This window comes from Aythya fuligula, chromosome 10, assembly GCF_009819795.1.
Source record: "Aythya fuligula isolate bAytFul2 chromosome 10, bAytFul2.pri, whole genome shotgun sequence".
NCBI lineage: Eukaryota > Metazoa > Chordata > Aves > Anseriformes > Anatidae > Aythya > Aythya fuligula.
In genome coordinates, this window is record NC_045568.1 from 14772064 (window position 1) to 14784288 (window position 12225).

At 48.9% G+C, this 12225-nt stretch overlaps 1 long non-coding RNA gene across 1 annotated transcript in view; it reads left to right on the top strand.

The window, feature by feature from the left end:
* Positions 1–539: 539 nt before the first annotated feature.
* Positions 540–12225, top strand: part of LOC116492911 — a 48375-nt gene continuing 36689 nt past the window's right edge. Inside the window, exon 1 of the long non-coding RNA XR_004253695.1 lies at positions 540–589. This is a non-coding gene — a long non-coding RNA (uncharacterized LOC116492911). The remainder of the gene's footprint in view (positions 590–12225) is intronic.

Sequence of the window (12225 nt, forward strand, 5' to 3'; positions counted from 1 at the left end):
GGATGGAGGTCGGAGTGGTGCAGGGGCGCGGGAAACCTTTTAACTAATTAATTAATTATTTTTAACTCTTTCCCGACCTTTTCCTTTTGAAATAAAAATGTTTAAAGATTTAAAAGAATAAAATAGAGAGATTTATGTTTAATAATGGTAATCCGATAACAGTAAGTGAGTGGGGGAGTGAGGGGCGAGCGCAGCGCGCATCAGCCCGCGGGCGCAGGTCGGGGAAGTGCGGGGGGCGCAGGGAGGTGCGGGGGGCTCGGGGCGGTGCGGGGGGCTCGGGGCGGCTCCGCGGGGCGGTGCGGGGGGCGCGGGGCCCCGCCCGGCTGCTCCGCCCGGCGTGCGCGGGGGCAGCGGCGCGCAGCGCATCCCCGGCTGGCGGGCGGCTCCGCTCGGCTCCGCGGGGCTGCGGCGCCATGGAGGCGGTGGACCAGGTCCGCGGAGCTCCGCGGGGTGCGGTGCGGGGCCGGGGGAGGGTAACGGTGCGGAGCGGAGCGCGGTGCTGACCCCTTCTCTCTGCCCGCAGCTCGCCTCCGCGGGGACTTTCCGCGTGGTGAAGGAGCCGCTCGCCTTCCTCAGGGTGCTCGAGTGGGTGAGTCCCGCGTGGGGAGGGATGGGGAGAGGTGCTCCGGCCGCGGGGGGGTCGCCGTGGTGGTGGTGGAGGGCTCGGGGGGGGTGTCCCCAAGGTGAGCCCCGCGGAACAGGTGGGAGCCGGGCTGGGATGGGGTTGCCGGGCTGAGGATGGGGACCCGTCGTCCTGCCCTGGTGGGGTCGGTGGGACGGGCTGGGGGGGTTGTGGGTGCTCGTTATCCTTGTGCTGGATGTAAACAAATTTTTAAGAAAAGGGGGGGAAAAAAAGATCTTCGTTATGCATTGAGCAAACTTGTCTCTGGGCCGAGCGGGGAAGGAGGCAGATAATTGGTTTGCGGAGCAATGTCACTGTTGGTTGCTCTGATGCTCATTCGTAGTGAAGTCTGCAGGTCAAATGACATTCATCGCCAGTAGGTCTGCGGGAGGAGAGAGCCTCTCTGAACGGAAAGTTCAGAACATGTCATGGAGGATTAATCACATTCCCCTAACGCCGACTGGCTGGGGAATTATGTAAGCCGCGTATTTTGGGGGGCGCGTCCGTGCGCGGGTGCCTTCACCCGCACGTTGGCACCCGCCGCGCGCAGCCTGCCCGCGGGGTGCTGCTGAGGGGGAGTTTTGGCATGTGTGGGGCAGCTGCTCTCCCCGGAGCCAGCTGCTGGTCCCTGCATACTGCCAGCAGCTCCTCTCCACGCTGAGAGCCCCAAAGCCCCGAGTCCCATGGCACAGGGTGATGGGGACATGGGCTCGAGGTGGCCCTGCAGCGGGGTGACCTGTGCGTGGTGGCTACGGAGGGTGGACAAGGTCCCCAGAGCTCCTGCAAAGGCAGCTGGTGCTGCTGCCCCTGCCTGCAGGAGAGGTCGGGGTGCTGAGGGGCTGAGCACCAGACACAGTTCTGGGGGGCTTCAGCCACTCTGCAGCACGCCCTGCCACTCATTGTGAAAGTGAACATGAAGCAGAATGGGGAGCAAAGCTTTTTTCTTGGCAAATAGCTGCTGGGAGTGTGGTGTCTTCAATATCTGCCTGCTGAAGCTGTGCTGGTGGTGGTTGGGCAGTGAGCACTGGGGTGCACAGCCTGAATCCTTCCAGGAAACTGTTCCATCTCCCCAGCGCGTTGGCGTCTTTGGGACACGAAGTGTGGACTCTCAGGGCTCTTTTCTTGATGATTTTCCTAGTTCTGTAACTTTTTCCAACACCTGAATATAAGTCTGCCTTTGTCATGGTTGAAAACTACATGTGAAACTCTTGTGGTTGTATGTCTGTAAACACGTGTGTCTGTGTGGGAACAGCTCTGACACTGCTGCCGTGGATCAGTCCCTTGGGAACGGGGAAGGAGGATGCAGAGTGCATTAAAACTTAAGATGGTCTCAGAAATTACTCTTTCCCCCTTTTGAAATGTATCTGCGAGTAGAATTAAACACATCTTAGTGAAAGGAGTGTGTAGGACTGTATCTAGCTATACACTCGACAGGTTTTTTGGGTTACACAAATTCCAGTTCTCCTCAGCTCCTCGTGCTGCTCCCATCCTCCTCCTCCTCTAACCATGCCCACTGACTGCCATCCACCTCTCCCCACCGTCTCTGGTCTCAAATAAGTGGCCATCTTTCCCTCAAACTCCTTTTTTTTTTTTTTTTTTTTTTCCAGCCTAATTGTCATTTTAAACTTTACAGAAATCTCCAGCAGATTCTGTGGCAGCTTTCACATCCCCCAGCAGCCTCGCAGCCTTCAGTGCACTTGATCAGAACAGTCAAATTACACCACTAATTGCTGAATTTACAGCTGTTTCATTTCGGGTGTTAAATGATGTGTGAGTGGGGTTTTTATGCAGAAAGTGCTGGTGACAGAGGAATTTATTAAACCTGCTCTTGTTAACGCTGATGAGTTTCTCAGAGGTTCGCGGTAATCACCTATCGGAAGGTGTGACCGGTGCCACGTGAGTGACGTGACAGCTGAATCATAACACAGCTTTACGTGGAGTTTTGGGGCTTGGGAAAGCAACAGCGAGTGATTGTAACGTTGCCTTCTCCTGGCTTATTTACCATCTCACAGGGAGGTGTTAACTCGTGCTTTTGGAAAACTTGCGCTTTTTTTATTTGTGTTTCCCAGAAAGCCAAGTTTTTGATTTCTAGTGTGAAATCAAGCAGGTAGAATTCGGGAGTGAGGAAAGCCCTTTCCACAGTCTAAGAAGGAGAAAAACTGGCACTGCTCCCCTGTTGTCTGTGTGCTGTAGCCCACGTGCTACTCGTGGCACCTCTGAACACCTCCCACCTGGGACCTAGGTTGCATTTGGAGAGAAGCAAAGCTCATGGCCTAGCTGGAGACACACTGGTTCTGGATGTTGGTTCGTGGCATGGGCAGGGTTACAGCACAGGTGGCAGGGCTCCTCAGACTTCCTTGATGATTTCCTGAGGCTTCCTTGGAAAAGTTGGTGGCCTGGAGGTAGTGTGGACCAAAAATGTCCTGAGCTGGTCCGAGCAGTCCAATCTTGAACGCGTGCTTTTGGGCAATTTGGGTAGGCCCATGGAGGAAGTGACTCAGGGGTCCACTTGTCTTGTTATTAAACCTCTCATACGCCAACTCCAGCAGTACTGTTGTACAGGCAAGTGCAAATATTTGCAGGTCTGGAGACAACTGGGATGGCTGTAGGCTTCTCAGGTGTGAAAGTGTGACTGCTGCAGGAGCAATCTGTTGGTGTGCGAGTTGCAGCTTCTGTGCAGTCACTGACTGGTGTCTTGAGGAGCAGGGACTCAGGCCTTTTTCAAGCTTCTGTTTTGATTATCACCCAGAGAGAAGATGCTGAAACAGGGCTGAGTCTTCTTAATATTCATGGTACGGTAATATGTTTTCATTTGTATTTCTCATGTACGTTGTAATCTTATTTCCAGCCAAGCAATTTCATTTGGAAGCCATGTAGAGACAATGTTGGCTCAGGCCCATGAAAGGTTAAAAGAAAAAAACACGGGACTTGTAGCAATTAAGCCTCAGAGTTGCATATTTTTTAAAAAAATCCAGAGCTCTACCACTGTAATAGTGTACTTACAGCATACAGATCACAATTCTGGAGTTGGAAAATTGCACACAGCTGTACAAGATAGGCTCGGGGTGTTCCCAATTTTGAGTCAACTCTTGCTTCATGGCACACGTTGGGGGCAGGGGAAAGCTGTTTAAGAGCCAAGTTTGTTCTTCCTCCAGACAAGGATATACTGCTGAAGTTTATTTCTCATGGCTATCTACTGTGGCACTACAGTCCTTTGTGACCAGTTGCAATGCCGTAGACACTATTAAAGCTCTGCTTGAGAAATGACTCCCCTATATGTGCACCTGACAGTAAAGAGAAAGGAAAGATGAAAGAGAAGAAATACGTTCATCTCCCTGGATTAATTTCCATGATGTAGATATCTGGATGTGCTTAGGTTGCTGTTATTGGGTCCGTGAAAAGTAAGTAAGAAAAGCAAGTTTATCGAGTGTGTTATATTTGTCCCAAAGTTGTTGCCTCTCTGGAGCCCTACAAAAGCAAATCAGCTGAAATGCAGGGCGTTGTGCATCTGCAGTATGACATGGATATGACATACTTCATATAGATTCATGGGGTTGCCTGCAAAAAAAAAAAAAAAATCTTTTTTTGTAAATATGGATACTTTCAGTCATTAGGCTGAGGTTTTTAAGGACTTTTCTACTTCTTCACAGTGATTAACCACAAACAGCTCCATTCCTGCAGATGCAAAACAGCCTGGTGTTTGTCCAGTGACCACATAAAATACCAGGAGCTGCGGTGATGTCCATAATGCATTTCCCTGGAATCCTTGATAAAGCAGAGGTGCAGAGCCTGCACTGCTCTGCAGGTGGAGGGGCACTGGCATAGCCCTGATGACTGCAGGTGCTTTACAGCTCCTCATCACAAGCTCCTTGTTCTGGGCAGGAGCTGACCACCGCCAGCCTGGAGCCCTGCCCAGACGTGAGCACAGCCGAGGGGGTATTTGGGGCACAAAGACCATACAAGGAGCTCTGTCTAAGCCAGTGCTGCTTTTACGGGGACAAATGTGAGACATTTGTGTTGCAGGACAAGCCTTATGGATGCATTCACAAGAGTGAGTCGTGTGTGCCCTCAGCTCTGGTTGCTTACAGGACTGTCCTGCTACTGTGTCCCTTTCACGTTGGTGTGGATGTACCTGGGAACAGTTTTATAGCTGTGGTTTTCATCTACTGGTGGTGTTGCAGTCTGAAGAACACTGCTGGGGCTTTTCTTCATAGATCAAGTTGGGTGTGGACATTAAGCTGTTTAACAAACCTGAATCTGTGTGAGTTGTTTCAATACTTGCTTTGTGCAGAAAAAAAAAAAAACTACGTTCCAGTTTTTGCATGACTGTAGGTACTCACCACACGTGGTCCTTCATGGGATGTACTAAAAGTTTTCAAAACAGTGCCTGGCATTTGGACAACAAATCCCCATTCAGCTCTGATGGAAACTGGACAAGTGAAATGCCAATGTGGTTTCAAAACTCTGTGTACGTGGACCGAGCTGACCTGGCTTTGCTTTCTTGCCTTTGTGACATGATCACTTGACTTGGGAGATGAGAAGAAGGTCAGGCTGTTATCATCTTGGCAAGAGTCAAGCTTGCTTTGTTTGTACTGCCTCTGAAAGGTTAGCACCCTTGCCTTGCAAACAGATGAGTACTTGGAAGGCAAAGGGTCTCTCAGTCTTAAAAGACTGATAATAAGTCTTGTCTTTTTTTCTATGCTTGTCTGGCCATAGAGTGCTTTTGTTGGGTTATATTTGCATGCATATGAATGGTCTGAAGTAGCTGCATGCTTCCAAGTGTGTCCTGGAAAAAACTAGAGAACTTGGTGATGACAGTAAATGGGGGGGAACAAGGTGACTCCTGCATGAGGCATTTGTGATCAGCAATTTGCTCTGTAAAGTGTACTATGGGCCAAGGGTGTATTAAAGTTGTTTGAGCGCCACTTCACCAAGTTTGCTCGTGCTTGCTTGGTTTTTGCTCAGCCAGAAGGCTGCTGTCTGGCATGGGCAGAGGGCGATCCTTGAGGAGTACTGCAGGTGATGGAGCAGGGCAATCCTGCTGGAGCTTAATGTTCCTTGTAGATGCAAGGCTGGAAGATTGGACTGTTTGATCTTCCATGACCTTGTTTTAGGAGAAAAGACTTAATAATATCTTTGTATTGTTGAAAAGTTGATGTTGCTTATGCTCATGCAACACCAGGACCAGACTGTGCGTTCTGTATTGGGGCTGTCCATCTCCATGTATAGGATACACGAAAATATTAAATAAATAAAAAAGATTGTTTTTTGAAAGTCTTCCTCGTAAAGCAGGCTGTTTTTGCAAACCTGTCCCACTTCCTATCTCACAGACCTTGTATATAGAGTGTCAGATCAATAAAATGTGCTACTTAATCAAAAAGCTGTAAATCCATTTCTATGGTATTTTAACGTTAGAAAGGTAATTACTGTGTAACTAACCCTTCTCTGTTAAGCTGTCATTAATTGGATGATTTCTTATAGGCAGCTTAGCATAATGCATGCAAAATACACTGTGGTTCAGCACGGACAAAACCTGCCACTTCAAAACAAGGGCGTGTGAGTGTCTGAGAGCAGCGAGCCCTGCAGACGGGCCCTGTAACTGTATGCACAACTTCTGGACACGTACCAGGGCACTGCTGCTCTGCAGGCAGCAAACTCTGTTGGAGAAGTTATTCTAATTAGGAAGAACTGGGAGGTGGTTTTTGCCGTTAGACATCAGGCTCTGTTGCGCGTGGTATTTCACAAATGTGAAATTTAGGAAAGATCTGGGAAGTTTTTGCTGCAGACAGATGTGAGAGCGTATGTCACTGTCGGTGGGACTGGGGCAGAGGCAGCAGAAGCTCTCACAGTGCCTGCACAGTATTTTACCTTGTGGTCCTAAAGTCTCAGCTTCTGGGAGTCTTGTGATTTGGGAACCTTTGGCTCCGACAAGCCATATGCTGCCATATGGTAGCAGGAGAGAGATGGGAGCCCTAAAGACTGCAAACTCAGAAGACAAGTGGAGGAGCAGGAAATCTGTTCTGTGATCCTGTGTTTGTGCAGACTGTGCAGAGCTGGCCCTTCTGCACACTGCTCACATGGATGTTTGTGTGCATAGATCCCATCGGAAACTGGGAATCGTGTTGATCTTGTATCTGGAAGTTGTTTTTAAAATGGTACAAATGCTGGCATAGGCAAGGAGGGAAGGAGAAAATGTCAGTAATGCCTGAACATGTTGGAAGTAAATAACGTCTTTCCTTCAATACGTGCCTAATGTTTCCATTTGGGCTCATGTTATAGTCATGGAAGTATCAATTGTAAAAGTCACCCAAGTATTCATTTAAATCTTGATAATTCTCAGGCAGGTTGAGCCCAAACTGAGTGGGACCAGGCACGCAAGAGTTACGTTGGGTTAGCACGTGTGGTTGAGGAACTGTGCTCAAGGAAGCTTGAGTTTTTGGAGTTAGAAAGAAATCCGAGTGAAACTGGTGAAATCTCCTTATGGTAAGCCACCTTCTTGATGGCAGAATCAGATGGTATTATCTGAGCGTGGCTGCTCAAAGCATTAGGAATAGAAGATGAGGAGAGAGACTCATTAATGCTAAATTTGATTATATATGCAAACCAGGTTTCTATGAAAGGAAGAACAAAAATGATCTGACTTTCAAACTAGCAAGAAGATGCACGGAGATAGAGGGCTGTGCCATTAGACATACACAGTTAAAGGCTCCTTGCCAATTTTTATGAGGGAGATGTTTCAGTCATCACTCCTGTAAATCAGCATCTGCATAATTGGAGCCCCGGGTAAAAGCCCTGCCTGTTGCCATCTCCGGATCCAAATGTTGCAGGCAGGGAGGAATGTGCTTGTGATAAACAGCTTCCATCCTTCGCATCCTGTGGTCCCCACGTGAACCTGAGCTCGTGGCACCCCACGTGGTCCCCAGGGGCACGAGTCTTCCTGATGATGACCCGAAACCTGTACTCAGGGAACCCCCTCATGCTGTGGGACGAGGGGTGCAGAAGGGTGATGCTGAGCCCCGCGAGGGCTGGCCAGGAAGGGCAGAGCACCGCACCTGCACCAGCTTTCTCCTCTGGCACTGAATGAAAGCAGTTACATGTTTTATAGTCATGGGATGCCCAGTGGAGAACAGCACTGGGCCATCTGTCTGTCTGTCTGTCCAGCATCTGGCCAGAGGGCTCTTAAAGGCTGTGACCCCCCAGGGGGATCCACACGGTGCTGTGAAGAACATTGTGGAAAGGAACAGAAGGGTGGAGGTGCTGCTTTTAAGGTGTTTGTTCAAAGTGACATATGTACTGCAAAGTGTGACATAGTTGCTAAGGTGACAGCTTGCTTTCTTTTTGGCAAAAGCAAGGGAATACCGAATATAGACAGACTGCCAGCTTTTGCATTGTTTAATTTGCACAATTTTTTATCTTTTGGCAGAAACTTCTCAGGTTTGCCTTTGGAAACAATGTTTTTCCATTCAGAACACTTCACTGCTCAGTTGGAAAAGCTAATATTGCTGCCTGTTTTTAAGGAAATGCTTAAGTAATGTGAAACGATGGATTTTTCAATGGTTCTGACTGCAGACAAATTATGGCATTAAAAGGGTTTGGTAATGGCATTCAGTCAATTAGGGAAGATTTCCAGAAGAGAAATCCAGAAGATTTTTGCGTGTTCTAGTTGTATATGGTAGCTAATTGCTCAAAGCTGAGCTCAGACACCCAGAGAGGTGAGAACTCCTGGTGGCCACGCTCGGAGGCGGTGGCTGTGATGGGAAGGAGCGATCCCACACCAGACAGCTCGGGTACTGCCAGCACCGAATGTTTTTATAACATTGTGATGGGAAAAAGCTCAGCAGAGGGTTAGACTAATGTGAGCCCTCGAGAGAGGGGCTCTCCAGAGCAGCAGGCATCTGCAGCGTGAGGCAGCGCTGTGGTCCTCAGAGAGCAGAAAGGGCTCAGGAACCTCGTGCCAGCTTCAGTCCTAAAGCAGTGGGGAAGGTGCATGGTGCAAGGAAGCTGCCTGGGAAAGGCTGCAGCACAGCGCCTATTGCTTTTTTGTTACACCTTTCCTTCTTCTGTGATGTTCTGACGGATGGATAAGCCTTGCTGTGAGCAAGCTGTTCCATCTGTGCCTCTTCCAAGACGCCGTAACACCTGGGAGAGGGCTGTGTTGGAGGTGGTGCCTGTGGGAGCTGCGGAGCTCGTGCCCTGGGGAGCAGAGTGTGAGGCAGCTGGGGGCTTGTTGGAGAAACTGGGGGAGCTCTGGGGGCCGCCCAGCCTCTGCTCAAAGGTGCCATTGCACAGCAGAACTCTGTGTGGGTATTGTCAGAGTCAGAGGTCACCACACCCTGTACAGAGGGACTGGGGACACCTCTTTGCTAAGGTCCCAGCGGGCATCCTAGGCACTGAGGAGACAGTCTGCCATGCCTCTGTGTTAAGGAAGCAGGCAAAAAACTGGAGCAGGAAGATTTCAATAGCATGTTATAAATGTTCCGATGGGTGTACGGTCCCAGAGCCAGCCACTGCCAGAAATAAATCTGATTTGACTGTCCTGCAGAACTCCCGGCCTGTCAACTTGATCCTTATTCCACAAGAAGCACCCACTGCAAGCGGCCTGGCTGAGTATTCTGTGGGAGTGCACAGGAACCTGAAGTACCAAGGGTGAAATTCTGTCCAGAAGGTCTCTGAAAACAGTGCTGCCTAACAGCTGTGTGGTCACTGCTACCTCAGCCACTGACTTAGAGTAGCAGCACTTCAGCAGCTCTCTGAATTTCAAACAGAGGTTTGTGTCTGTCCTCAAAATTCACCTTAGACGTCCATGCTCTGCCCTCCTGTGTTATTCCTCAGGTAATGAAAATGCAAAGTATTTTTGTTTTGAAGTGCAAAGCCTCGGCTCAAACCCTTAGACACTTGCATGTTGGGTGCTGGTATTGGTGCCCCGTGTGTGACATTGTGTTTGCTGATCTCCCTGATGCTGGGGGAAAAGTCTCTCTGGCACCAGAAACATGACCATAGAAGTAGCAAACCAATCCTTGCAGAGTTCCCAAAACCACAGAGACACCTGGCCTCTTGGTTCAGCCCACCTTTTGGGGAAGCTGGCACACGAGCTGTGTTATGGTCCATGGCTGCTTTCAGCATCCAAGTCAAAATTCAGGATTTAAGAAAATATCTCAATTTAAGAAGCAAACTTGAGCCTTGCATGGAGTGTTTTCAGAGTGATCTTCTCCCTGGGTGTCTGCTGGGGGTATGCTCAAAGTAAAACAAAAAGATAAAAAAAAAAAAAAAAAAAAAAAAAAAAACAAATCTGTGAGCAAATTTAAAAGCAGGTGGCTGCTTCCCCTGCTACTCCTCGTGCAGATGCACACAAAGAAGTGCCACTGCTCTGCATCAGTTTTCCCCTCCCCATTGAAACAGTTTTCCTATGGAGCTGGCTCTGGGGGCGACTGAAGAGGGCAAGGTCACAGCTCCCATTTGGGACTCTAAGGGGGAATTACGCCTGGGTATGTATTATACATATGGGGTTACAATGGGGTTAGGTTTGATCCTGGAAATTGCCTTATTACCACAGAGTACGTTCACTTGCATAATTACCCTTTAGAGTGGAGCAGTTTCTCTGGGTGCTTTCTCTGAAATTGTGCTTTGAAGCCTCTCCCCACCAAACCACAGCGAGCACAAGACTCCCTTCCCCACCACATCCCACGGCCAGAAGCCCGCAGAGCTCTGCTGGTCGCCATCTCCAAGGGCAGCTGGCGTGCTGGAGTGGAATTAGGTTCTGCTTTGCAAGAACACGCCTGCCAAAAAAATTAAACAATGGATGCCTTCCTGTTTAATTTTAACATTTTAATTAAATTCTGTGCTGCTGTGTGCCTTTGATCTCAGCGAGCTGATATGCACAGTGTCTTTTGTTGTGTCCTAGCAGCTTTTTATTCTAATCTTGCACGCGGATGCAGGAATGCATTTGAGTATGAATAAAAGTGCAAAAGCTGCATGCTGTCAAGTAGTGAGTGCATCCCAAACAGACTTTGCCAACTGGTGACCAAAGGCACATGGACCAAGAGATTATTTGGGAATATTTTAGTGATGTCTCGGTAGAGCTTTTTAAACGTAGTCTCTCTTTTTTTTTTTTTATCTACTTCTGTGAATGGTATGGGAAGAAAAAATGTCATGGGTGGAATTATCCACTGAAAGATTTGAGGCTGAGAGTGGTTTATTGCAAAACAGAATCAGCTTCAAACAGGATAATTAATAAAAATTAATAAAGTTTGATCCCTCCATCAGAGCAGAAGCAAGGCAGCGCTGCCTTCCTTGTGCTCAGGGCATGTTCATTGACTCGTCCCAGCCAACTGCACAGTGCGAGAGTGTTTGGCAGGCTGCTGCTTCTCCGTACAGAAACACAAAACGTGCATACCGAGCGGCACGTGGCCAAGCAGCCCCACTGCGGCCGGTCTTCAATGTGTGGCAAAGCCCTCAAATAAAGATGTGGTTACACGTTGCTTCCTCTGCGCTGCTGGTGATGGGACTTTGGTGATGACAGGAGGTGAGTGAGGTAGGAGCACGTGGTGCTTTTGTGACAAATGTATCAAAGTAAGCTTTCTGCTGTTGTGTAGCTTGGGGCTGATGACTGAGGAGCTGTGGAGTATTTGGCCTTTGTGATTCAGGCTGTACCTAGGTGTCAGGGAAGCAATGGTCATTGCTGCATCAGAGTTGTTGGTAGAGCTGGTTGGAGAAACGAACTTCATGTCATGGGGGGAAAACATTTTTTTGTGTAAATTTCCACAGGAATCTTGGGCTTTCTAGTGAGATAGCAAATAAAGAAATATTTTTTGCCAGAAGCTACAATATTTCAGCTCAGAATAATTCCATTAAGAAGCAGCGGCCGGGTCATGTTCTCCTCCTGTCCACAGCCCAGAGCACCCCACTGCGATGCGCCAGGCTCACTCCTGGTACTGCACCATGTCCAGCATGGCCTCATGCTCCAAAGCCCTTTGAATTGGGACTTGCAAAGGAGAGTTGACATTTTTGGAGCAAAGACAACATTTTTGGGGGAAAAAGGTGAGTAAGTGTATATGCAGAAAATGGCTTTGGAAATTTTTCAGCTGGCAAGCACTGAATTTTTAGTGTGCATATTGGTGCCATGGTTTATGCTTATGCTTTGTGCTTAGCCCCCCCCCCCCTTTTTTTTTTTATTTTTATTTTTTGGTCAAAAATGAAGTTTTTCAGAGCTGCACCGTGTCTGGCAGCCCTTCTTCCTTTGCACCTTGGCTCCCTGGGTGCACATGCTGCCGTTGCAGCCTGTCGCATGTGGCAGGCGGCTCTGCAGAGGGGTGCCCATCCCAGCACGAGATCCATCCGTGCCTGCCCAGGTTGTGATGTCCTGGCAGGCAGCAGAGGCTGGCTTCGCTGTGGATGACATATCGACATACGCAGGGGACGCGGGGTGGGCGCAGCAGAAGGTCTCCCTTTGCTGCCGAGCACGGTGCCAGGGTGCTATGAAAATTAGCTCCTTGCCTGTGGTGCTCTGCAGCTGGATCAGTGCTCTCCCCACCACAAGGACCTAGTGCTGGCAGAGGTTGTTATTTTTGTTTTTGCTTTTTTTTTTTCATCCCCTCCATCATGGT